Raw genomic sequence first — 11,092 nt, 5'->3', positions numbered from 1 at the left:
GGTTTTGGAGCCTGTCAGGGAACTAGCTCTTGTAGACCAGGCTGGCCTTGAACTCAGAGATCCGCCTGCCTCTGCCTCCCTAGTGCTGGGGAGTGCTGGGATTAAAGGTGTGCGCCACTATCGCCCCCGGCTTTTATTCAATTTTTTTATAAAAGACCAAATCCCCCCAGTAGATTTTAGGCTGACAAGATGTGGGTTTCTTGAGGCCAAGATTGCCAGTGTAGTTAGCTGGCTGCCTGGATAGGTAGCCTTTGGCCTTCAATTCAGATCCCAATCTTGGACTCCAAGGCTGGCTTCAAATGCCTTTGAAAGATTCATGCCGCCATCTGCTGGCTTATTCAGGCTGTGTATACTATTTTTTTATTCATTATTTTCATTTTCTTTTGTTGAGACAGAGTTTTTTCATTTCATCGTAGAAATGAAGGCATCGTTTCTTCATTCCCCTCCCTGATGTGAACCACTGTGATGTACAGAATAGTGAATTGTAGGTACTTGGAAGGTCTCTAAGCAAAACAATTTTGTGTTCTTTATTATTTATTCATCTGATGCCCAGTGACATATTTTGTTTAATTGAATCAACCAAGCATTGTATTCTTTGATTGTTCTTAACACCTGGTGTTTAATCTCTTTCAGGCTGCTGTCCCGCGGTTTTCAATGAATAAAATTGAACAATTCTCTAAGTTAACTGTTTCTCTAGGGCAAGTGCCACACCGCTGAGATATTTCTCAACTTTTGCTTTGGCTTTTAGAGATTTTTCTACCGCTGCTAGGAAGTAAACTTTTTAAGTGCCTTTTTGGTTCAAGGTTTGGAGTTACCAGATTCCCGGAAAGTACAAAAATGATACAGAACCAAAATTCTGCGCGCAATCAGTACAAATAGGTCACAGCCAATAATACTCTAATAATTTAGGAACCAAGGAACCATTTTGTGGAGCACCTCTTCTTTTTCCTTAACTCGAGCGCACCAATTGATCCGTAAAGCATTTTAGTCACCAAGACGAGGGGCTATGCAAGGTCGGATGTCCAAGTAGACTATATATTGAAAATATGCATATATATTATACAACGTTTATGTGCCTTTCCTATAAGCTATAAAATAGAGGATAATCCTTCAATATCACACAAAATATGCAAATTTGGTGGTTCTCTCGATCGCTGTCATTGAGTTTTGGTACAATCATAATTAATTTTCATCTTACTCTTTTTAGAAAATAGTTTGCATTAAAACGCCAATAAGAAGTCGGGACTTTTCCGCATTTCTGGCCACTCCTCTTCTGGTCTCTCCGCCTTCGGCGTCACGATCATTTAAACCCATGCAAGTGCTCGCCGCAGCCATGTTTGCCAGTTTCCCGTGGATGGGAGCCTCCTCTGTGGTCTCTGTCCATCTACCGGGGTCTCTGGGAACATTTTTAGTTCCCTTACCACCATGCCTTATGGTGTATTTAAGAAAATATATCAAGATTCCATAATATTTTTGAAGATTTTATATGTTCTGGTAGGTTTTTCTTGACACGTCTTTCATATTTTGATATTTGTAATATTTTTGGACAATTTTTCATTTTTAATGACTATTTCCTTGTCAGTCATTTTAGTCGCCATCTGTTTTGTGGACTTTTGTGCACTTACCTTTCTTTTATTCCATCTGTTTTTGCCCATCGGGGCTACAGTTGAATGTGTGTCCTTCTTGCCTCTCCCTTCACCCCATGTCCAGTGGGGCTGTGGATACTTACCTGCTTTTAATTCGTTTTGGTTTTTTTTCCCTCTTCCTTCTCTTTCTTCTAAACTTGCCCATCTGGGCTAAGGATACCTGCTCCTTTTTTTTTTTTTTTTTTTTGTTTCCTTAGCCCACCGGGGCAATGGATACCTGCTTTTTGTTACAAGAAAACGTATTTCTTGGTCCATCGGGACCTCGGATACCTGCGTTTAGTCTTTCCTTGCCCATCGGGGCCTTTGGATACCTGCTTAATTTTTTTTTTCTCTTTTTGCCCATCGGGGTAGTGGATACCTGCTTCATTTTTTTTCCCTTTGCCCATCGGGGCATTTGGTGGATGGATATAAGTTGGTTTTGTGAGTTATTATTGCACTATCTGGAATAGCCATACCTCTTTTCTTTCCTCTTGCTGCGCTGCTGATCGTTTGGTGGTGTGTGAGTGAAACTATGGCTTAGAAAAATGACTGCGCTTAAGCCGAGTGGGTGTTAAGGGCGTGGAGAGCCCGTTTCCGCCATGTTACAGTTGCTGCGTGACATGAGCCAGTTATGGCTAGAATTAGGGGGTCGAGGTAGACACTGGACTGGACAGAGGCAATCGTGTGCTGCACCAGCTAAAGGCTTTGTATGTGTGTGGGTTTGGACTTGATTTGTGGCTTTTTAAGACTCATGGTAACGGGAAGCAGAAAATCAAGCTCTCGTGTTCGTGTGTGGTGTTATGTAAAAGGAGCTTTATAAGACTTCAGGATAGGGCTTGAAATCAATGTTTCGATATTGCTGGGGGGCTCTGCCCAGATTCTAAGGGGTGCTTGTTAGGGTTTATCAAATGGTGTCTCGGCTGCTCTACCCGAGGCTCGACAACCCCACCTTTATTCTAACGTGTAGCGTGGAAGTAGAGCATTTAGGTTACACAAGAGAAGATGGCGTCTCGAGCTCTTGCTGCAGTATAAGGTAGCGGGCTTTGTTTTTCACAGGCCAGTCTGGTGGCCAAAGTTAGCCTGGAGGACAATGTAGCACATGCTTTGGGGTGGCCAAGATGGCGATGTCACGTGATTGTCCCTCGAGGGTTTTTTCTTCCTGGCGGGCTTAGTCTTGGCGGGCTTAATCTTGGCGGGCTTTGCTTAGTCACGCATGGCGGGCTTTGTCCTTGTCCAAGATGTACTTAGTGCATTAAGATGGGAGTGGTTGGTTTTACCTTGTGCCACTCGAAGCCCAGTTGGAAGTTTGCCACTTAATCAGAAATGTGTACTACTTTGGAAGTGTTGGTTGCCTCTTGACTTAACTAGTCAAAAATGGGCACTTCTACTTGGTGTAGAGGATTGAAGTAGACTGTGAAGACTCACTGTCCTACAAGGACTTGAGTTACCTTGGCTACCCAGATGTGAAGGCACGGGCTTTTAGTTCTAACATTTGAGGTATTGAATGGCGATCCAATCTGAGAGACTTGCGGGTGGAGGTTCTTGAGGTTGAGGTCGATGTGGATTGCACATTGAAGCCTCACCTATTAAAAAGAAGGAAGAGAATCAGTGAGGAGGTCAGGTTAACGTTTCTCCTCTCCGAGGAGAGTAATTTATCACTTGCTCTCCTATTTGTCTAAATCGGTCTTTTGCAGTGCTCTATATGGTGGTACAAGCTAAGCCTCACTTCATTTCTTTGTATTGGTTCAGTGGCCTGAGACTTGTCTACTCACTCCCTGGCCTAGGATTTAGTCCGCACTGCCGTATTTAGTCCGCACTGCCGTATGTAGTCCGCACTGCCATCTTGAGCAGTTCTCCAGGCCTGCTGTGGGCTTTGTGGTGACACTGGCCAGAGTCGTAATGAACTACAAGTAAAGCCCTGGCCAAGAGGTGGAATCCTGCCTCCTTCCACAGGCTCGTCTACCCCATGGCTAATGCTGGGGTTTAAATTTGATTTATGTGAAGGTTTTGGATGTCAGCGAAGTTTGATAGTGTGGTTTGCTAGTGCTTGAATCTAAAGCTGGAGTGATTATAGAAATGTATTTAGGAGCTGCTTGTAGAATTCAACTGAATAACTGTATGCTTTCAGTCCAGAGTCCTTAGTGTTTTTAGCTTCTTTTAAATTCATTAACTTTTTTGGCAGATGATACTCAAGTCACTTAAATTTACGTTCTTTCAAACTATCTATTGAAGTACTGTTAAAAACTTTTAAGAGTCTTATGACACAGATATCGTTAATGGAAAGTTAATCTTGTGATTGGATATCAAAAGGAGTATTTGAAAATCTACTTTAGTCCAGGCTTTGCTTTTGTTGCCATTCTTGATACTACATTGACTAATGACTTGAGTGGTCTGGTGCCCTCTGTCGGACTTACTATTGGGATATTAATGCCCACATATCAACTTTCTATGGCTCCTTGCCTTTGTAGCATCCAGTTTCTCCTTAGACCTAACAGCCCTTGCCCTTGCCCCCAGCCCCTGCCCCACCCAACCCCAGCCCCCCCCTAGCCCAACCCTAGCCCAGCCCTAGCCCCGTCCCTGCCCCACCCCAGCCCAGCCCCAGATTCTTTCAGCCCTAGCCCCAGGCTCTAACCCCAGGCCCTTTCTCCCTAGAGACATTCCAATCTTCACTGAGTATGCGCTAAAAATGCCTTGCCCATTACTTGTCCTGACTCTTTCCCCTCCATGGTGACTGCCCGAGTCATGATTTTCACTTAATGCCACAGTCCTACTTGTCCATGGACTCTAGTATTATAACAAAGAACTCTTGTCCCTCATGTTAATCAAGAAACACCAATTGAACAAGAGTTTCATTTCAGAGAATTACCATCAAGGCGTGATCTCCTAAGTCTCCTTTCTTTAAGAAAGGAAAAACCATTCTGTCATTGCTGCAGTAGCCACAGTCCCAATTTTCTGAGCAGTGCTCAGTAGTCTTTTCTCAGTCTTGAGCACTCTTTGCACTAATTCTTATTGTCCCTAATTTATTCATTTGGTTAGACTCTAGCTAGTCCAGCCCCATTTGCATTCAGCAGAGGGGCAAATACAAGTCTGTTAACAGACAGTTAAGGTGCTCGCTTCCAATTCTCAAGGCCTTGGCTATTAAAGGGGGGGGGGCACTATAACCTGGCATTGGTGCTATCACCCCAGGTTACAATTTTTGAGTTGATGATGGACATAAATTCATTTGTCCATGATACTGAATACTAGTCCCATCAGCTCCCCTATTGATATGGACAATCCTAATTAGAAACGGAACCATTTCTCAAGGTCCTTCCTTGTACAGCCTTGCTTTACGTTAAGAGGGTGCTGATTACCTAAAGCCTCTTATACAGTTGTGCAAAACTGCAGTTGCTCAAGCCCCATACCCTCACACCGTAATGGGTGACAATAGAGGGTGCCACCGATAAGGCCCTTTGTTCTGGTCTTTTGGTTGTGCTGGGGATCAAACTTAAAGCTTGTGCACGCTGGTAAAGCACTCTGCCACGGAGCTACAGCACCACCTTGTGGCTGTTTAAGAGTAAGTCTCTTTACGGAGCCTGGGCTGACAATTCAGTCCCTTCTCAGTCCCGGTTACTGGAACTACGGGCATTGTCACCGCTTCTGCCTGTTTTTATGTGTACAGCTGCATTTGTCCTTATTCCTGAGCATTGGATAAAGAAACCAAACTCAGTCGCTTATTTAGCAAGACCTTTGAACTCAGATTCAAACTGTTTTTGTTTAGAATTTGCAGGCTGATCAGGAACTTACTATATAGCCCAGGCTGGCCTCGAGCTCAGGATCAAGCCTTTATTTCACAAGTACTGGCATAAGTGGCATCCACCTCCATGCCCTGCAGTCTCGCAGACTCTGAATGTGCATACTTCATTTAGCTATCATAGTATGCCTTGGGTAATAATAACCTTAACAACCCGTTTTATTGCAGCAAGAGGTGCCTAGTACTTATGATCCTTAATACAGTAAACGTGCACAGTGTTAATTGCCTCATAGATAGTACGTCCACAGGTGTGCCTTTTAGATCACAACTCCTGTACGTATCAAAGCAAAGAGGCTCACTAACACTATAGTCTCTTTCTTGAAGCTATAGAAATGATTCCAATATTGTTAATGGTCCTTCATTTAATGAAACTATGTAGGGGCTGTTGATGTAAAGTTCCTTTCTCAGCCTGCTACTGCTCATAATGATAATTTCAGAAGGATCCGTTTTAGCCTCCTTTTGAAGCACAGCAGTGGTGGTGACCTATAAGGTCCCATGTTGTGGCTTGCTAAGAATGTCTGATTGCATTTGCTCTTTTCTGTCCGCTACAGGACATCACTGGCCACCCTATGCACTCCCTTTCACCAGGGAATGCACATTGCCAAAGATTCTCATGTTTGAACAAAGTGCAAAACTATGATGGCCACAACCATGTACCTTGAGTACAACTGCGCATGACTCCTTCCATTTGAATAAGATCCTACTCTCAGACCCTTTTGCAGTACCGCAAGGGTCACTAATCTCTTGGCTTCTCCGGCTTCCTGGACACTGAGTAAGGATCTCTCCTCTCTTTTCCACTGCCTTTGATTTCCAGCAGCGGCCATTACTTTAAGGTCTTAATATTTGTGGAAAGGATGTGGTTTTAATTAACCATACTGTGTCCCTTGAACATTAATGTACACAGAAGGGACATGATTCATTCATTTTAATAAGAATATTTGGCCAGTTAATGTGCAAAATTGCACTTATCCACGACCTTATTACTTTGAGGACCATTGTGTCTCTTTTGCACTATTGCAAGGGATACTAGTTTCCAAGGTCCCTGCTAGTGGACCATTAAAATACAGTGGATATTTTCCTTTGTCAGTAGACAAAAGTCATATTCTTTCACCTTTCATTTGCAGTGCGGCAGGGTATGCGGATCAACCAAGGCTGCCTTCTTTTGGACTGTCAGTATGTATTATATGTTGTATGTGTGCATATGCGTTTCCTCCTGCTCTGGGCACTAGAAAAGGATCCCATTTGCTCCTTATTACTTTTAGGAGGAAGTGGAAAGTTCACATGCACAGTGGCACTTCTTTGTATCAGAAACCCTATACCCTCTTCCTCTGCTTTAAAGCAGAAAGAGGTTTTCCCACTGTGCCTTTCATTTGGACTTCAGTGTGCATTAACGCAGTTGTCCATCCTTACCTTTGGAGTAGGATTTTACATCCTTGGACTCCTTTGACATCAGAGGCACATAAACTATTTTTTGAGCACTTCTCTCTTACGTATATTAATATGTACACTTACACCTACGGACCTGTGTAGCGCAAAAAGGTTCCTAAGTTTCTACCTTTTGACTGGGGCTGCTGAGGAGTGATAACTGCTTATAACCTCAGCATCTGGATGACTGATTGCTGTGCAACCATGTCAAGAGTACCAATTATTAGTTGGACCTCCGTACTCTCTTTACATACCATTAAAGAGTACTGACCAACTGAGCCCCTGAGTTATTAATAAGTGTGCGTATTTGCAATTACGAATGCCTAGAATACTATTTTCTCATACCCCCCTTTGCATTACCGCAGGGGCTGCTGATCCATCTAAAACATCTGGGACTGTTAATGAGCACAGTGGTTATGACCAACGGCTTATTCGGGGACTATTAACAGGCACAATGGCAGCTCTTGATGGTTTATTTTCTACTCTGACATGTTGAGCAAATCCCCTCCTCTAGTTTCCCCCTGGCATAATAAAGTAAAATACTGCCGTATGCCTATGTTTTGTCCACCCAACAGTGGCCCATCTTTCCATCCCTTTTGCATTGCTCCAGTACACAAAACCCCAAATAGCCACGATCTCATACTTTTATGCAGTCTTCCTTCTGCCCGGTCCCTAGTTTGTCCATGGACCACTCTCCTGGACTACTAATTCTCACAATCCAATGTTGAAGACCTTGGCACCCTTTTCCCAGTTTCATCACCCTGTCCCGTCTGCCTCTTTGTTGAGCCCTTCTCTTGACTTAAAGTCAACAATCCCAGACGTCATCAGCTTACCCGCTGCACATGGCTGCAGTGTTGCAGTTGCCCTCTGCTTGGACCTCCACCGCACTATGCTGTCGATTATCCAAAGCAACCTGTGTGTCATTAATGAACACAGCACCGATGGACGGTCCCACTTTTCAGCCCATGTGTCCCAGAGCTCCCTGCAACTTTGATGTATTTGTACATGTAAAATTTCAAAAGCGGGCCAAAGCTAGGTGGATGAGGCATCGCTCTTCAGCCTGCATTTCTTAATTACTCCAATTCCAATTGCTGGCATATTCTAGGGCCAGGAATCATTCCTGCCCACCTTTATTAATGCTTTATTGTGCAAAAAAATATTTCAGGCAACTTGCTCAGGGAGCTGGATTTGGAGCTTTCCTTATACAGTATCAACTGAAAATTGTCTCCCAAAGGAGGGTGAGCTAGTACTTTCTTTACACCCTTCCTCCAGGAGCTGACCGCCTGCTTAACAAACTCAACTTGTTTCTTTTGGTATATTGCTACGTACAGTGCCAACTGCCAGAAAAGTTTTTGATAGTTTATGCCTTTAAGAAAGGCCTCTGGCTTGCCAGGTGGAATTGATTATGTGATCGTTAGCTTTTCTGAAGTGAAAATATCTTGCTTCTACTATATATCTGATGACCAAGCAGTGTCTCTCATTTTACTGAGGGTGGCGAGTCTGTGGAGAAACCACTGTAACTGTTATTCCAATACCATCAAAGTGGTTGTAGAATGGCTTGCTTAAGGCCAGGATGTATGTTTGGTCTGTACTACCAGTTTAAATACAAAACTCAATCTGTGTGTGGCCTTCAGTATCATTATCTTTAAGGAAAATGACCAAACATTTTAATATTTAAATTTGGCCTGACATTGAACGCTAGCCCCTACTGACTTTAAGAAGGTGGCTGCGAAAGGATTAAGTGAGAGGACATGTCAAGTTGTCTTTGAGTAGGCCACCATGTGATTAATTCACTCTATCTGCCATTAAATTTGGGCAATGATTTGAAGCAGCTTGAAAAAAAAAAGAAGCCACCCTAAAGTGGGAACTTATAAAATGATGGAGCCTGTTTCCCCACTTTATATTTTAATATATATATACATATATATATATATGCCCAGATCTAATCATTCTTGAGAGTACACTTCAAAGAGAGATCCGCCTATTAAGAAAATATCTGTCTCTATTGGCGCCGAGTATTTAAGCTTTCTGGTTTTTGTTCTTTAATTATTGTGCATGAATGAGTTTGTGTGTGTGTGTGTGTGTGCGCGCGCGCGCGTGTTTGCATGTGCACTTGAGTATCTGTACTCGTGCATTCGCATTGGTGACCAGAGAGCAATGGGAACTGGTTCTACCTTTTGGGTCCCTGGAGATAAAAACTCAGATCGTCAGGTTTGGCAGCAAGCGCCTTCACTCTGAGCCATCTTGCCAGCCCGCAAGAATTGCTGATGAAACCACAGTTCTTCAAAGTTTCTGGGGAAAAAAAAATACTATTTTTCTGAGAAGGATGTCAAGAAATCGACCCAGTTCAGGATACAGGTGGAGCTTCAGCCCTTCAGATGGCTACAGAAGACTCTGGAATACGGTAAGTAACTACTTTGTAGCTACTAGGCAAACTTCCCAATTCGATTTTTCATGTACGTGCCACCCACTGAAAAGTCAGAGTGACTAAGTTCCTCTCAACTTATACACGATGCAGCTGTATGCCAAGGAAATTGTAGAGTTGATACTGTGTGTCCAGCCCTATGACAGTGAACACTGAATGAGAAGCAATCCTATTTTACATAATTTCTTTTCCGATGCTTGTGTTGTTGAAGACTTACTGTAAAATAAACACGAGCAATCGTTTTAGGAAATGATGGTCAAATATTGTCTAGTGAATTAAGTATTTTAGAAAGTCTACTGGGCTTGCAAGGTCGTGACTTCTTCTTTAGGAAGAAAAGCGTGCTTACATTGCACCCTTGGTCCAGATTACTTGTGCCATCTGGGTAGCCCAGTTGGTTGATTCGAATGCCATCTGTTCTTGCCTCTTGGGGGCATATAAAGGTATTAAGAATACAGGAGGCAGCCATTATACTTGGCTATATGCCAAGGATGGCAAGGGCCAGTCACTGAGTCCCAGAAGCTTGAGCTTGGGAATTAAGTGCAGGAATTGGGGATATAAATTTGATAATTTGGCTTTTTCAACCATTTTTTTACTACATTTCTTCCCCAGAACAGACGACAATGGCTCATAAAGATCAAAGGTGACTTTTAAATTTACAATCTTTACCTTTTACCTAAAGGGCAATGGAGAAGCCTGATCTACTTTATGCTGTGGTTTTTGCATTCTCTCCTCCCCCATTTTCCTTTTTAAAATTAATTCTTTGATTATTGGTATTTTTTCTTTTGAGACAGGATTTCTTTCTCTGTGTAGCCTTGGTTGTCCTGGAGCTCTAGACTTCAAACTCAAAGAGATCCCCCTGCCTCTGCCTACGAAGTGGTGCCTAGCTAGGAGAGCTGCCCAAAAGAACTGCCCCGAGTTGCTTTGGGAAAAAGGAAGCGCTTCCTGGAGCGCTGCCTGGAGTGCTGGGATTAAAGGTGTGTGCCAGCGCTCCCAGGCCCTCCGAGTGTTTCTTCAAGGGTACTTTAAGTTTAAAAAAACATACTTATTTCTGGAAGCAGAACAAGGTCCAGCTGGAAAAACATTCTTGCCCAGAACACGTTTTGCATTTGTTTTGCTCTTGCAAATGATCTTCAGGCAGTATCATTTTAATTCCGCTAAAAATTCCTTCTCGCCTGGTTCCCACATTCCTAGGTCAGCACCTAGGGATAAGGCAGAGGTATTGAATTCTTTGGGAAAGAAAACCCGGCCATTGTTTTTCAAATTCAAGTAAACCTTTCCAAGGAACAAAAGTTTCCTGAGAGTCTAAAGAATGTGTCTGCCTCAACCTTAGCATCACAGACCGCCCCAGGACGTGCAGACCGCCTGAACCCATCACCCACACCCAGGCTTGCCTAGGCACCCAGTTCTTGCAACCTGCCCCCTCTGGACCTAAATAGAGGTTAGAACTCAAGAGTTCAGACAATGGCCCAAAGGAAGCTAGTGCTGCCGGTATGGTATTCACCATCCAAACCACTGTCACCAATGGCCATACCCTTTTCAAAAGAGATCGGGTTGTGCCAGCAGGCAGCTCTTTGATAGCAACCTGGTCCTACATGACCCCAGTGGCACTATAAAGTACCCATGAACCACACCTCCATTAAGCCATGGGAGTGGAAGTAGTGGATTTTGCCTGCTGATTGTGCAAAACCCTGTGCCGGAAAGCAGACCAGGCCTCTGCATGTGCACTACCCTATAATGTAGCCACTGCCCAGCCTGCATCCTGCCCTCCCAGTCCAAGGAGCCCGTTCTGTCTGTCTCTTGCCCTTAGTCCACCGGCTCACTCCT

General features: G+C 43.7%; 1 long non-coding RNA gene across 1 annotated transcript in view; it reads right to left on the bottom strand.

The window, feature by feature from the left end:
- Positions 1-513: 513 nt before the first annotated feature.
- Positions 514-11,092, bottom strand: part of LOC126491582 (uncharacterized) — a 33,410-nt gene continuing 22,831 nt past the window's right edge. Inside the window, exons 2-3 of the long non-coding RNA XR_007589422.1 lie at positions 10,311-10,467; positions 514-3,208 (exon numbers count right to left, since the gene is read on the bottom strand). This is a non-coding gene — a long non-coding RNA (uncharacterized lncRNA). The remainder of the gene's footprint in view (positions 3,209-10,310; positions 10,468-11,092) is intronic.

The sequence above is a fragment of the Alexandromys fortis genome, unplaced genomic scaffold (genome assembly GCF_014885135.2).
Source record: "Alexandromys fortis isolate MF-2015 unplaced genomic scaffold, M_Fortis_MF-2015_v1.1 scaffold_266, whole genome shotgun sequence".
NCBI lineage: Eukaryota > Metazoa > Chordata > Mammalia > Rodentia > Cricetidae > Alexandromys > Alexandromys fortis.
Note: the sequence above shows the minus strand (reverse complement) of the source record. Positions and strands in the feature narration are given on the sequence as shown.